A 17,345-nucleotide genomic window follows, 5' to 3' on the forward strand; every position below is an offset into this window, starting at 1 on the left:
AATAGAACTAGATCAGTTATATCTGTTGCAGAAGAATTTCCCTGCTCAATGCTACCCCGTCACCCCAATAAACATGGATAAAGTTGCTGCTTATTTGGGAATCTGACCCTAACCCCTAACACACTATTAGGCTCATTAGTAATGGCTAAAACATTAGCTTCTGATTTCAGACTATTCTTAACAGAATAGCAGCAGCAGCAGCAGCAGAGTGCACAGAGAGTGTTTGGAGGAAGCCCTGCTTAGTCTTGGAAGTGCAGTCAGCCAGCCTCAGGAAGTCATTTAGCTGCTTCAAGTGCTTTTCTGCTGACCTTGTTAACACAGGGAAATCTAGGAAGCCAAGCCCAGAAAGGTGTTCAGATGTGATATCTACATTCTCAGATCATTTTAATTCTATCAGGATAAATGAAAAGAAAGTATCGCACATAAAAACTTTGTTTTCCTTTTTGGGCTTGATTTAGTATAAATGTGTATTGGCATTCTTGCTAAGAATTAGTGTTGATTAGTGTTACTCTTGGATCTTGTTTAGGCATCAGGGTTTTGTTTAGTTATAGATTTTGGTGTTTTTTTTTGAGGCCTTTTCCCCCCACAATTCATTTCATACCAAACAACAAGAGACTACTTATCACTTCAGTATGACCTTAAAATAAAGGCTTTTTTATTTTGATAAATGTTATTTTATTTGACCAGCAGTATTGCATCTTTGCATTCCTCCCCAAAGAGTATTCTTCTTTGGTTTTGTTGTGTGTGAGTGCCTAGAATCCTTTATAATTTATCATGTCCCAGTATATTTTAAGTCTAGTTTCTGCACATGACAGAGAACATGTGCCATTTGTCTCTCTGAGCTTGGCTTACCTCACTTAACATTTATGCTTGTTTTTATGTTTTTGTTTTCAGCTATTGTGAATGGAATTGCTGTTCTGACTTCTATTAGTTTGTGGTTAGTGTACAGAAAAGCTACTTAAAAAAATCTGTTGAATTTTTTGGTATCCTGCTACTTTGGACTGAAGCGCATTCTAGTGAAGTCTTTAAGGTCTTTTAAGTATCGGATCATATCATCTACTCATGGGGATAATTAGACTCCTTTCTTCCCTATTTTTGTTCTTTGATTTCCTTCCTTAGCCTTATCACTGTGGCTAAGACTTTTTTTTATGGTATTGGGGGTCTGAACTCACAGTCTCATGTATACTAGGCTGGTGCTCTACCACTTCAGCCATGCCCTAGCCCAGGTTTTCTTTGGATGGGATATTTTGAAAATGGAGTCTAGTGAACTTTTCTTCCCAGGCTGGCCTGCAATCCCCCAGATCTGACCCTCTTGATTAGCTTGAATTGGAGATGTGAGCTACCATGCCCAGCTCAGTGGACAACCTTGTTTTTAAAGTGAAAAATATATTTTATTTAAAATGTTGCCACTTGGCATTTAGTGAGCTTGTTATAGATAAATAGAAATTTCTGTGACCAGGGTTCTCAAATTTTGCTTCTCTATCTACTGGTAGAGTATTATCAGTATTGCCTGAGAACATGTTAGAAATACAACTTGTTGAGGTTTATTACAAACCTACTGAATCAGAAAATATATGAACTAGGAACCTATTTTTTAACAGACCCTCTATGATTCTGATACATGCTCAAGTTTGGTAACCACTGGCCTAGAGTTTGGTGGCCATAGTAAACTTGAGCAGAAAAAAAATCCCTAGAAAAATTAGTCCCAACTGAGTGGTGACTCACACCTGTAAGCCGAGCTATTTAGGAGGCTGAGATATGACGATAATGGTTCAAAGGCAGCCCAAGCAGGAAAATCGTGAGACTCTTATCTTCAATTAACCTCCAGAAAACGACAACGGGAGCTCTGGTTCAAAGTCTTAGAGCACTAGTCTTGAGTGAAAAAGCTCAGGGACAGTGTCCAGCCCCATGACTGACAAAAAAGAAAAAAATCCCAATCCGTGGGCTTTCTATTGATCTTGCTAGCTATGTCATTTGCCCTGCAGAAGCTCTGCAACTTTATGCAGTCCCATTTGTCCAACCTTTCTTTGATTTGTTGTGTTTCTGGGTCTCTATTCAAAAAATTTCGGCCTGAGCCAAGGAGACCTAGTGTTTCTCCTATTCCATCCTGTAATGTTTTCAGAGTGTCTGCTTTGACTTCAAGGTCTTTGATCCATTTGGAGTTGATTCTGGTGCAGGGTGATCTATAAGGATCTAGCTTTAGTTTTCTACATGTAGTTAACCAATTTTGCCAGCACCATTTACTGAAGAGGCTGTCTTTGTTCCATTCTATTGTTTTAGCTCCCTTATCGAAGATTAGATGGCTATAGGTCTGTAGGTTCATTTCTGGGTTTTCAATTCTATTCCATTGGTCCTGAGGTCTGTTCTTATGCCAATACCAAGCTGTTTTGATTACTATGGCTTTATAGTAGAGTTTGAAATTTGGTATTGATATTCCTCCAGCAGTGTTCTTTCCGTTGAGGAGCGTTTTTGCTATTCGAGGTCTTTTATTGTTCCATATGAATTTTTGGATTGCCTCTTCTATTTCCTTGAAGAATGAAGTTGGAATTTTGATAGGTATTGCGTTGAATTTGAAGATAGCCTTGGGAAGTATTGCCATTTTCATGATGTTAATCTTTCCAATCCAGGAGCATGGGAGTCTTTGCCATTTTTTTAGTTCTGTGTTGATTTCCTTTTTCAAGATTTTAAAGTTTTCATCATAGAGGTCCTTCACTTCTTTAGTTAAGTTAATTCCTAGGTATTTTATTTTTTGTGAGGCTATTACAAATGGTTACTAGCCATACAACGGACAAGGGTCTCATATCTAAAATATACTTGGAACTCAAAAAATTAAACCCCCAACAACAAATCCTCAAAGAAACAACTGCCCAATAAATAAGTGGGCGAAAGACTTAAAGAGAAACTTCTCTGAAGAAGAAAGAAGGATGGCCAATAGACACATGAAGAAATGTTCAACATCCCTAGCCATAAAAGAAATGCAAATCAAAACAACATTGAGATACCACCTCACCCCAGTTAGAACGGCAAAAATCAAGAACTCTAACAACAACAGATGCTGGAGGGGATGTGGACAGAAAGGAACCTTACTTCATTGTTGGTGGGAATGTAAACTTGTTCAACCACTTTGGAAAGCAGTATGGAGGTTCCTCAAAAGACTTCACATAGAACTCCCCTATGACCCAGCAATCCCACTTTTGGGCATTTACCCAAATGTTTACAAACAAGACCACACTAAAGCTACCAGCACAACTATGTTTATTGCAGCATTATTTACCATAGCTAAGATATGGAACCAACCCAGATGCCCCTCAGTAGATGAATGGATCAAGAAAATGTGGTATATATACACAATGGAATTCTATGCCTCCATCAGAAAGAATGACATTGCCCCATTTGTTAGGAAATGGAAAAACTTGGAAAAAACTATATTAAGTGAAGTAAGCCAGACCCAAAGAAACATAGGTCCCATAGTTTCCCTTATTTGCAATATCTAGTATATGTATGAGTCAAGCGGAAAAGGTCAGATAATGTGATGTCAGGAAAATGAACCCTAAGATATGTATTTTAATGTTTTTTCTTTCATGGATGTTTTTCTAAGGCATTTATAAGATTATCTCTTTGTTGCTTTGTATGTCCCTCCCCCAGAGTATAACCCCTGCTTTCACTATATTTGATGTCAGTATAACTGGTGGAGGAGAGGGGGAAAAACCAGTTGTTTAAGGATACAGGTGGACCTGTTGCAACAATGAGAAGCACAAGTTGTCATGTCCAAAATTAGCTTTACAACGTCGGTTGGGGGGGGAAGGGGGGAAAGGAGAAGGATTGGGATTGGGGGGGAGGGGGGAGGCTGGGAAGGGATGTGAAGGGTAAACCGAAGGAGGAGGCTGCAATGCTTGGTAAGAAATGTACGCATTATTCTGCCCATGTAATTGTAACCCCTCTGTACAGTATGTTCACAAATAAAATAAAATAATTTTAAAAAAAAGAAAAAAATCAGTCATATATAAAATGATCTAAGTGCCAGGCACTGGTGGCTCATACCTGTAATCCTAGCTAGTCAGGAGGCTGAGATTGGAGGATCGCAGTTCAAAGCCAGCCTGGGCAGGAACGTCCATGAGACTCTGATCTCCAATATACTACTCAGAAAACCGGAAGTGGCACTGTGGCTCAAGTGGTAGAGCTCTCACCTTGAGCTGAAGAGCTGAGGGATATCGCCCAGGCCGAGTTCAAGCCCCATGACTGACAAAAATAAAAGAAAATGATCTAAGTAAATACCATCCATTTTTTGTTTATTGGTATTTCATTGTTCCTATTTTTATAATAAAATTCACCTTAATATCTATATCGTTAACAATGTTGTTCCAGTACCTCATCAAATCATTTGTCTTATTAAAATATATCTTTTTCAAAAGTCAAGCTATAAAGATATCCCATCCTATCATTTAAACTTGTGTTGCACATTATTAGTCTGTTGGAGCTGAAATTAAACTCTGTGCTTCAGATTCTTCAACCATTGAACACAGGACCAGATAGGCTCATTGAATCCCCAAATATCCAGCTAGATAACTTGTTCTTCAGTGCTTTTCCTAACACATCTGAGTTTTTAACTGCTCACGGGCTGACTTGCCATTATACTATCCAGTGAGCCAGAGTTAACATCTGTATGTCTCAGTAATGGCCTCAAGGCTCTTTTGTTTTATTGCATGTGAAGAGTTCTCACTCCTCTTAAAGCTGAGTAATATTCCATTTCATGCCTATACCACCTTTTGTTTTGCTAGTGCTTGATAGATATTTGTGTCTCTTCCACCTCTTGGCTCATTATGATATAATTCAAATATCTACTTAAAATCTTCCAATTCTTAAAAAACTTCTTTTTAATATACCAGGAGTGGGAATAAAACTCTCTTTTTAGTTTGTGAGGAGAGGAGTTTCTATGTTGTTTTCTATAGCAGTTGCCCCATTGTACAATCTTACACAAGGGTTCCACTTTCTCCCCTATCATCATTTGTTATTTTCTGTTTTTCTGAAGGGTAGCTATGCCAATGAGATGATATCTCAATATGTTTGATTGCATTTTCTAATGGTTAGTGGTTGATCATTTTTCATGTACTTGTTTGACATTTTAAAATCATTTTTGGAAAAATTGTCTAGCTGTTTATTTATTTTATTTATTTTAAAATCAGCATTTTAATTTCATGATTAAGCTACAGGATGATGATGTACTAGCATGTTATCAAATATGATTTGTCAGTATTTTCTAGTAATTCACAGATTGCCTTTCACTCTGATTGAGACCTTTGATGTTGGAAAGTTTAACCTAATTCCATTGTCTGCTTTTTCTTATCAGTACTGCTTGTTATTTGCTAATCAAGCATTCTTACTATATTTCATCTAACTACTTAAGGAACTTTTATTATGGAGGGACATTGTCATTTTCAGTAACATATTTTGGGTATGTGCTTGTAATTTTAATCACAAATTATAACATTATGCTATGGGTGAAATAAAATTATTTGAAGCAGTTGTCTAAAGAAAGACATAGATGTAAATTTTGCCTATTTTGAGAGACTTTATAATATGAATAGGCTTTTTTAGATTCTTCTTTACAATGAACCATAATTTCTTTTTAAAAAACTTACCATGTGTTGACAAAAATCTTAAAATTAGGATCCAACTTTGTATTATTGTATATTTCAAGAATGAAAGACAGACACTTTTTTCTTAAGGTATAAAAATTCTCCTATTTATAAAGTGCCTGGCTTTGAGGCTTTTTTTTTCTATTTTATTCTGGCCAAGTTACAATTGCTAAAATTTCATATTTGGAATATGGTGCAATTTCAAAGATACAATCAGTGAGCCCAGGCGAGCAACTTCCCGAGGAAAGACTGGCTATTTGGCAATGAAGAGATGACATTTCAGAGTTTAACATTCATGTATAATTCTTGGGGGGGAAAAATAAGCCATGGATTGAAGAACTTCAGATTTAACAAATATGGCTTTATACTCATTCTCTCTAGAGGCAAAATGTAGGTATCTGGCTCCGAAGAATTGTCTTATGACAAGCTATTTTCAGAATAAAATGAAACATAAGTAATTTAATTTTGAAGATATGATGCGATGAGACTGCAGTGATTTTCTAAAATGGGCTCTCTTGAATTCTGTGAAGTCTGCCTAAAACGAATAGCTAAGCATTTCCTACCCCAAAGCACAGAAATCGAAGAAGTGACTTCTATTTGTTGCTCTAAAATGTAACTCTTTATAAAATTGCCAAAATTGCAAAAAAAGAAAAAAAGGAAAAGTTTTAGTGAATAATTTCAGCCTCCTTGACAATGAAAACTGACTTATAGAACAATGTTCAGTAATTTCAATAACACAAAGTGAATAACTCCCAACTATTATAGTATATACTTAAGCTTCTTCTTCTTTTTATTTATTTATTTTTAGTAGGGAGGAAGGAAACTGGGCCTTTTCAGAATTCACTGCAGCCAGGAGTAGTAGATCCTGGGTAGATAGGGATCATCTGATTCCCAAGGGAGAAGGACCAAGTGAAGGGCTGGCAAGGAATAAGGAGATGATGAATGCTAAGTACGATTTGTATGACACAATAAAAGGAATTCAGTTCTGTACATTGACTTGGTAATGTCTTGGATGTCTACTTTCCCAGGGTATAAGTTTAGACACTGGGAAACCTGTGTACAAAAACAATCAAGCAAACAAACCCCAAAGATGTATCTTCACAGAGTAGAAGGGAAGAAGGCGAGAATGAGAGTGGAAGAGATATAGGGAGAAGCAGAGGGAGAGGGAGAGGAGAGCAAAAAGAAAAGGAAAAGATTGGAGGGGAGAGCTTTAAGGAGCTTGTTGCCTTAGACAGAGTAGTTCACAGGTAGTCTGCCAAGAGGGGATATTTGTGGACACCTGTCCACAAGGGGATTGTGGTCGGATCTGGAGGCAGGAAATTCTAGGCAAAGGGCAAAGGAGATGGAAGGGCCTTTAAGGCAGACCACACTTTGAAGATCAACCAGGAAGTTGGTGTAGCTGGAGTGGGAGAGAGCAGAGGGACTGAGAATGGAGAGCTAGGCATGGGCAGGACCAGTAGATCTTGCAGGCTGGATTTTAGTTGAAGATCCTTGGGAAGGTCCTTGCCATGGATATTGTGAGCAGTGTTGTGCTGTGATCAAAAGTACATTTTAAATGCATCACTCTTTCCTATGTATGGATAAGAAAGAGATGTAAAGGGACAAGAATGGATGTGTTTCCAAGTCCACTTCTAATTTTACTTAGTTAAATAGAAGTATTTCAACTTTTTATAGTTTTAAAAAGTAGTATGTTAAAATTCAGGAGAGGAATCAAGTTCTATGAATTTTAGCTCATGGCTTGATTTGCATAATCACCATCACAATCAGGATATACAAACAGGATAAACTCCTTTACAACTACTTCTTCCTCTAAGATTTTCTTGGAAAATGATGATTTGTTCTCTAAATTCAACCTCACTTTTTTTTTTTTTTTTTTTTTTTTTTTTTTTTTTGGTTCTGGTCCTGGGTGTGAATTTAGGCCCTGGGCACTGTCTCTAAACTTTTTTTTTTTCCTCTTTTTTTTCTTTTCTTAAGGCTAGTGTTCTACCACTTGGGCCATAGCTCTACTTCTGGCTTTTTGGTGGTTAATTGGAGATAAGAGTCACATGAACTTTTCCTGCACAGGTTAGCTTTGAACCACAACCCTCAGATCTCAGCCTCCTTGAGTAGCTAGGAGTAACTATCTTTACATGGCTCTTCTTACTTTTAATGCTGGAAGTCCTGTTCACATGTTTTGCTGGAGTTGTATTTTACTGCTTCTTTCTTCCTTATCAAGTAAGATGATTTACTCATGATCTATGATACTTTTTTAAAAAATAAGTTTTTTATTGTGAGAATACTGTACAGAAGAGGGGTTACAGTTACATGAGCAAGGTAACGAGTACATTTCTTATCAAACATTGTTGTCTCCTCCTTTGTTTTTCCCTACCATCCCTTCCCTCTCATCTCCACGACTACACTCCCCCTCACCCCCCCGCCCGGCCCCACTTCCCCCTTTAAATTGAAAAGTTCATTTTTCGACATAGTGTCTTGTACATCTCATTGTTGCAATGGGTCCACCTGTATCCCTTTATAAACAATTTGTGTTTTTCCTTCCCCTCCCCAAATTATACCAACATCAAATACAGTGAAAACAGGGGTTATACCATGGGGAAGAGACATACAAAGCAACAAATAAAATCACATGGTACCTTATAAATACATTAAGAAGCAATAGCAAGCAAGAAAAAAACACTTGTGTCCTGATCTTGGGATTCATTTTGCAGTTTTGGTAGTATTGAGGATTGAATTTAGGGCCTCTGGTGTTGGGCCATGCCTCCAACTCATTTGTGACTTGGTTATTTGCAAGATAGAATCTGTGCAAGATAGTCTTTGCAGATTATTTGCAAGATAGATTATTTGCAAGGTAGGCCAACCAGGGATGCCTCCTAATTGTGTTTCCCCTGTTGCTGGGAATAACAGGCATGTGGCATTGTAGCCAGACATTGTGTTTCCCCTATAACTGAGATAATAGACACACACCATCACACCCAGTCATTGGTTGAGATGGGGTCTTAAGAAACTTTATGCCTGGGCTAGTCTTGAACTGGAATCCCTCAATCTCCACCTCTCAAAAAACTAGTAGAACAGGCTTAAGACACTGTGACTAGATGACACTTCTTTTCTTTTTATTATGAGCTGTGAAGGTACCCCGTTCAGTTGTATATCTCATAATTCAATACATGGCATTTACGTTGACATTTGTTATAAATCTATTATTTTGATTTTCTTCATGAAGTATTCTTATGTTTTCTTTGTGACATCGTTTAGTTATTAGTTGCTTTTAGCTTAATTCTCATATAGCAAAATATGGGAAGTTTTTTACAATGTTCCATATGTGTTTGAAGAAGTAAAGAATGCTTCTTCAACAAATGTTGCATAGCATAGTCTACATATGTCCATCATCTTTAAACTTGTTAATGATATTATTTAGTTCAAGTATATCCTTTTGGCTTATATTTTGATTTGTGATAAAGAGAAGTATGTGAAATTCCTTATCGCAAATTCTTCAAGACCAAGAGTGTTGATAGAAGATTACATGTTTCTTTAGAAGCTTTTGGCATGGTCAGCGATGAATAGTATTACTAACAGCAAACATTTATATGAGATTCTCTTGGTATAAAGCAGAGTTCTATTATATATGTATATATATACACACACACATATACATGTGTACATACATAAATATGCCATTCAACCAAATGCTATTACTCCTCTGTTACCAATATCACTTCTTAAAGGAGTTATTTTGCTTGCATTTGCTTAAGTAATGTATCTGGGATTTGAACCAGGTGATCTCTTCATGTAGAGTCCAATTTCTCACCATCAGTGACTGAGGACACTCTTACTGTCCCTAGTAGCAACATCTTCCCCCTCCCCAAGAACTGAGGACATCAATAAGAGCCCAAATCAGGCTTATACTGTCTGTCTCATACTGCTACGAGTCCTCCTCTGCCTACTGCCATCATTTTAGTCTCTGAATTCTAGTGGTACTTTTTGTTTGTATTCAGTAAATGTTGGTGATGTAACAGAATCTATTTGAATACTATCTGCATTTTTGGTCAACATGAATCTGTTCTACTCAGAGTATAGACTTTGGAAACTAGACAATATATTTCACCCTTTTATATATTACCAATACGTAGCACAATCCTATTGTGTAGAAGATGGCATTTTGGGGAGATAAGTTGGCAAATAGTAATTTGAGGTCAAAGGTAGTATTTGAGTATCTGGGAAAGCTATGCTTAGCCTATAAAGATGGTAGAAATGCGGAAAGAAAGAGAGGAAAAAAATAAAAGAGAGTTTCCAAGTGAAAGAATTCCAGATCATAGCTAAGATATGGAACCAACCCAGATGCCCCTCAGTAGATGAATGGATCAAGAAAATGTGGTATATATACAGAATGGAATTCTATGCCTCCATCAGAAAGAATGACATTGCCCCATTTGTTAGGAAATGGAAAGACTTGGAAAAAATTATATTAAGTGAAGTAAGCCAGACCCAAAGAAACATAGGTCCCATAGTTTCCCTTATTTGCAATATCTAGTATATGTCTGAGTCAAGTAGAAAAGGTCAGATAAGATGATGTTAGGAAAATTAACCCTAAGATATGTATTCAAATGTTTTTTTTTCTTTTATACGATTTCTAACACATTTATAAGATTATTTCTTTGTTGCTTTGTATGTCTCTCCCCCACAGTATAACCCCTGCTTTCACTATATTTGATGTCCGTATAATTTGTGGAGGGGAAGGGGAAAAACAAGTCGTTTAAATAAGGATACAGTTGGACCCGTTGCAACAATGAGAAGTACAAGTCATTATGTTGAAAACGAGCTTTACAACTTTGGTGGGGGGGCAGCGGGGAGGATTGGGTGAGGGGGGCGGATGGGAAGGGATGGGAAGGAGAAACAAAGAGGAGACTACATGCTTGATAAGAAATGTACTCATTATCTTGCCCATGTAATTGTACCCTCTCTGTATAGTATTTTCACAATAAAAAAATAAAAATTAAATTAAAAAAAAAGAATTCCAGATCATACGATCAGAGGAGTTGACTTGACAGTCAGAGTTCTCTGTCATTGAGGGAAGAGCAAAGCTAGACTTGAATCTTCTTTTGTGATAATATTTTCTCTATGTACATGTTATACCCATATATATTCTTATCCCTACTATAAATATGAATTTTCTGTATTTAGGATGGCCAGTGTGATCATATATTGTTGTTATAAAGAATTACTGTTAAAGTGAGTAGAAAGGTCAATGAAGGGAAAGCTTCACATTATAAGGTTAAAGTCACAAGGGAAATACACAACTCTTGGGAAAACAGCAGAAGTAAGCAATTTGTTGTATATCAATCACTCCTTGGTTCCAAGATAACCCCTCCACATAACCAGAAGCTTTCTGGCATTGTGGGTATTTATCCTGGCAATATTAGCTGACAGAACTCATCATATTCTAGTGATATTTTTCACATTTTACTAGACAAGGTAAGGTGAAAGCTTGGTTTGCAAGAAAATAGGAAGTTAGAAACCTTTTAAAAGATCCAAGCCATACTTGGAAGAATAATAAAAACATTTGATCAAATATAAAATTATGAAATTTTACATAAACATTGAAATGTTTTAGTATGACACATATTTGGGGGGGCAATGATTTTTAGTAGTATACTTCAAATAAATTTATTTGAATAAAGCATCTGACTTTGTTGGAATCTAGTATCATGTGCAAATCACATTTATAGGCAGTATTGAAAAATTTGCTTCAAATTTAAGTGTGTATTTCTCTTTCCTGACTTCCAAATTATTTCTTTACTGTTTTGCTCTAAACTATTACTAAAGTAAGCAGTTTTAAACAAGCCTCCCTTCCAGCACAGTCTCCTCAAAGAGTGTTGTTCCAAGAAAGCTACAATTAATTCACTAAATTTCTTCATAGCCTAATTAGCAACTATTATCAGATTAGTCTGAAATTATCTGAAAAGAGTTTACTTGCAGCAAAATAAAATTTTGCCTTGAATTCTTTTTAACTCACATATCATGTAAACATGTTAATTGCAATTACTACAAAGTTACTTTTTAATTGCTCAAAATCTAATTTAAGGTTGTTTTCCTTTTGAAGCATTTTATGAAAATATTTCCTTTTTTAAATTTTATTTTTTTATTGTGAAAATACTGTACAGAGGGGTTACAATTACATGGGCAAGGTAATGAGTACATTTCTTATCAAGCATTGTAGCCTCCTCCTTTGTTTCCCCTTCCCATCCCTTCCCATCCTCCCCTTGCCCCCCACCCAATCCCCACCCCCCAACAAAGTTGTAAAGTTCGTTTTCGACATAACGACTTGTACTTCTCATTGTTGCAATGGGTCCACCTGTATCCCTATTTAAATGATTTGTTTTTTTCATTCCCCTCCACAAATTATACCAACATCAAATACAGTGAAAGCAGGGGTTATACTGTGGGGGAGGGACATACAAAGCAACAAAGAAATTATCTTATAAATGCGTTAGAAACAATCACATGAAAGAAAAAAAAGCATTTGAATACATATCTTAGGGTTCATTTTCCTAACATCACCTTATCTGACCTTTTCTGCTTGACTCAGACATACACTAGATATTGCAAATAAGGGAAACCATGGGACCTATGTTTCTTTGGGCCTGGCGTACTTCACTTAATATAATTTTTTCCAAGCCTTTCCATTTCCTAACAAATGGGGCAATATCATTCTTTCTGATGGAGGCATAGAATTCCATTGTGTATATATACCACATTTTCTTGATCCATTCATCTACTGAGGGGCATCTGGATTGGTTCCATATCTTAGCTATAGTAAATAATGTGGCACATAGTTGGGCTGGTGCTTTAATGTGGTCTTGTTTGTGATCATTTGGGTAATCGCCCAAAAGAGGGATTGCTGGGTCATAGGGGAGCTCTATGTGGAGTCTTTTGAGGAACTTCCATACTACTTTCCAAAGTGGTTGAACAAGTTTACACTCCCACCAACAATGCAGTAAGGTTCCCTTCTGTCCACATCCCCTCCAGCATCTGTCGGAGTCAAAACAGACACTCTGAAAACATTAAAGGATGGAATAGGAGAAACCCTAGGTCTCCTTGGCGCAGGCCAAAATTGTCTTAATAGAGACCCAGAAACACAACAGACCAAATAAAGGTTGGACAAATGGGATTGCATGAAGTTGCAGAGCTTCTGCATGGCAAAGGACATAGCTAGAAAGATCAATAGAAAGCCCACAGATTGGGAGAAGATCTTCACTAGCCATACAACGGACAAGGGTCTCATATCTAAAATATACTTGGAACTCAAAAAATTAAATCGCTGAACAACAAATCCTCAAAGAAATAAAACTTCTCTGAAGAGGAAAGAAGAATGGCCAATAGTCACATGAAGAAATGCTCAACCTCCCTAGCCATAAAAGAAATGCAAATCAAAACAACATTAAGATACCACCTCACCCCAATTCGAATGGCAAAAATCAAGAACTCTAATAACAACAGAAAATATTTCCTTAAAACCAGTTCACAGCAGCCCTAAATCAGTAAGCCAGTAGATTTTTGCCTGTTGGGCAGATATCGCCTCTGATTTGCATTTGGAGGCTGGAGCTAGCATTGCTTCATGACATGGGCTTTAAAGTCCTCCAAATATTTCCCCTGATTTTGCTTCTGTGCACTTAGCACAATTTTATGATAGTTATTTGACTCTTGAATAGATTTTTGAAAGAGTCCTTTAAGTTTCCATTAATGAGTGACCTCATGTAGTCCAATTTTTCTCACTGCCATTTTGGAGTACAGAGCAGTCTTTTGGGGATTTATTTACACGTGAGAATGATGTTAGGAAGTAATGAACTCTGGATACTCTGACAAAACAATTTTAGACTCTAAAAGCAATACAGCAAAAGGAAGTGTGCTAACAAATTATGTATAAACCATTTTAACTTCCAGTCTACTCTATTGTCATGACTTCAATAACCAGCCCCATATAATCTCATTTGTATTTGTATCCAAAAATATGGTTAAGGCATGTGAAGGATCTCAGTCTCAGCTTACTAAATGTACTCATTACCTTGCTCATGTAACTGTAACCCCTCTGTACAGTATTTTTACAATAAAAATGTACAAAAAAGAAAAGTACTTCTGGAAACAATTTCTTGGATAGAACAGTGGCTGATATGAGCTTGGATTTCCCAATGTTTTAACCTAGTGGGCACCAAGTATGTTCTTGATTAATGACTACCCAAATATCACAGACACAGATACAGACACATGGACACACAGACACACAGACACACACACACACAGACACACACACACACAGACACAGACACAGACACAGACACAGACACACAGACACACACACAGACACACACACAGACACACACACAGACACACACACAGACACACACACACACACACACACACACACACACACACCCCTACCAGCAAATAGAAATAATTAAACCTTACTTCTCTGACTCAATTGTCCTTAAACTGTCATTCTAAGTATCTTACCAATGGTAGATAAATTATGAGGTGCATATTCACTAACTTGTGGAAGCAAAGACTATATGATTATGAATACTTTGATCTCGCTGAGCTTTTATTATTTTTCTGGTTAGCTGTGCAATGAAGTTGCTGAGAACTGTCCATGGTACAGAATCACTTCTGTCATTATGTACCTTTAAGATGAACCATACAAAACTATTAAAAAAATGCCCAAGTGGTTTTTTCTTTGTTGCTATTGTTCCTAACGTATTTACAATGTACCATGTGATATTTTTGTTTCTTTGTATACTCCTCCCCCATGGTATAACCCCTATTTTCACTGAATTTGATATCGGTGCCCTGCATCTTGTATCTACACTTCTCTAGCTTGGGGAAGGGAAGGAAAAAAACAAAATGCTTAAGTAGGGATACAGGTTGACCCATTGTAACAAGGAGATATACAAGACACTATGTTGAAAAATGAACTTTACAATTTAGGTGGGAAGGGGGAGAGGGGAGGAGTATAGTTGTGGAGGTGGGAGGGAAGGGAGGTTAGGGGAAAAACAAAGGAGGAGGTAAAAAAGCTTGATAGGAAATGTACTCATTACCTTGCTCATGTAACAGTAACCCCTCTGTACAGTATTTTTACAATAAAAAGCATTTTTAAAAAATACACAAACAGTACTATGCATTTCCACAATTCCACACAAATAGAAAAATGCTGATCAAAAAAGGCATGGAGCAGTAGCTACTTAGGACAAAGAATATCTTTATGTGCGTGTAATCAAACATGGTTGCCTTTGTGGGCAACTCATCAATAAAACCCTATTGAATGTGATCATGCACTTCATGAAATGGAGATGGGAAGTCATATGCTGCAAGGTTCTGTGTGTTTCTAAGACCGTGTTACTCTGAAAATAATCAGAATACAAAAAATACATTCACTTTCTTTATTTTCTAGCAGAGTGCTGACAAAGTGATCCTGAAGGCTCTGTCACAAGCTATGAGTAGCTCAACATGTTTTACGTTGAGAGAGCGGAGGAAACAGGACACATCCTTTTAGGATCTAGTGATTTATTTTGTGTATGTGGTTTTCAGAAGATACTTTAGACAAAGAGAACTCGATGTCAGAGTGGATAAATGATTAGCTTTTCCCTGAGGGAAAAGGATACTATTGCAGAAAACCCATAAAATGAACCATGAGAGATACAGGCTGTCGACAAGACATCATGGATGAGCAGAGAATATGTTCTTTTTAGCAGAGGGTCTTACGGTAGTACAACAACCAAAGAGAGACCTATTCTAGGAATACCTTGGTTATGGAGCATGGCACCTCAGTGTTATATAGTTCTTTGGATTCACTATAGCAATTAGCTACCACAGCCAACAGCTTTTATATGCTAAATATGACTAAAAAAACTTGACCCTAATTATAATGAATGTCAAGTACATTGAAGTCTAAGCCAGAGTACTTGAAGTCTCAGTAATCATTAATGTTATTAGCTAGCCCTCAGATGAATTAATCTTAGACCTATTCATTCTATAGCTATTATTTCTTTCTTAAAATATATTAATAAAGTGACCTTTTTATTATGGTTCCTTTTCTTCTGTGCATTATTAATTTTGGAAGTATTCTCTCTCTCAACTAACAAGGTTATGACACTTACCAGAGTAATTTTTATTCCAAGTATTTGATGCTATTTGATAATAGTATAGAAAAATATCTATAAAACACAATGTCCAGTACAGAGGAGACCCGAGTTTAAATAGTAGACAGGGATCCTAAGAATCTTTCCCGAAGACTTTTGTGAGGGCTGATTTTTCAGTGACTTGCAGTATTCATTGTCCTTCAGATTACCTTGGTGAGGCTTAAAAATATGTAGACGTCTGGTCATTTGCTGAAAGACTTTGAAACAATTGGTATAGTGGGCCTGTACATTTTTAATTTTGAAAGCTCTTAAGGTACTTAGAGGAAGCTAAGACAGGACACAGATTTAGATAATACAGGCGAAGGCAATATGTTACACAGTAGTCGTCCAATGAATGATAGGGGTAATGATGATTATGATGATAATGATGATGGTGATTATGAAGGAGTCAAGTCTTGTTCAGGCTATAAATACATATGTCTTTGTTCTTGGATTCTTAGATGCATCAAACAATTAATAGTATCTACTTTTGTAGGAGAAGGGAATGGGGCAAAATGAATACTCAATTAAGCTTGCATCTCTGATTTCATAAATGTATTCCAGCATCCATTACTTAAAAAGTATTCCTATATTTTCTTTCTAACTTCCTTTTGCTGTTGATTTTTAATGTGTCTATTGATGGTGTTTGACAGTAAACCAAAGGATGTGTTGCAAAAAGGAGGAAATAACCAGTGGCTTCCCCTTCAGATTCAAGTTTAAAGGCTCTTCACACAGTAATTTAGCCCAATGAAGTCTCTGGAAAGTTGTATCTGTTTAAAAGCAATGCAATGGAGTCACTTAGGGGAGAAATAGATATCTTCTCTTTCTGCAGTTTAATAAAGTTCCAGTTAGTTATCTCTCTTCTTAATTTTTCTCTAACTTAAAATATGGTGCATTGAAGATGTTGTGAAAACCATAATGCAGAAAGCTGGCAAGTTTATTGGTACAACGTTCTTTTCTTTTATTGTGAAAATACAGTACAGCGGGGTTACAATTACATGAGCAAGGTAATGAGTACATTTCTTATCAAGCATTGTTGCCTTCTCCTTTATTTCCCCTTCCCATCCCTTCCTATCTCCACCCCCCCCCCCCCACCGTCCCCCGGGCCCTCTGTCTCCTCCCCCCTCCCCGCCCCCCGCCCCGCACCAAAGTTGTAAAGTTCGTTTTTCGGCATGTCTTGCACATCTCATTGTTGAAATGGGTCCACCTGTATCCCTATTTAAACAATTTGTTTATTCCCTTCCCCTCCACAAATTATACCATCATCAAATACAGTGAAAGCAGGGGTTATACCGTGGGGGAGGGACATACAAAGCAACAAAAAAAATCATCTTATAAATATGTTAGAAACAATAGTAAGAAAGAAAAACCATTTGAGTCCTTATCTTGGGGTTCATTTTGCCTAACATCAACTTATCTGACCGTTTCTGTTTGTCTCAGATATATACTAGTTATTGCAAATAAGGGAAACCATGGGACCTGTTGCTTTGGGCCTGGCTTACTTCACTTAATATAATTTTTTCCAAGTCTTTCCATTTCCTAACAA

The sequence above is a fragment of the Dipodomys merriami genome, unplaced genomic scaffold (genome assembly GCF_024711535.1).
Source record: "Dipodomys merriami isolate MVZ:Mamm:240054 unplaced genomic scaffold, mDipMer1.0.p SCAF_30, whole genome shotgun sequence".
NCBI classification, from domain to species: domain Eukaryota; kingdom Metazoa; phylum Chordata; class Mammalia; order Rodentia; family Heteromyidae; genus Dipodomys; species Dipodomys merriami.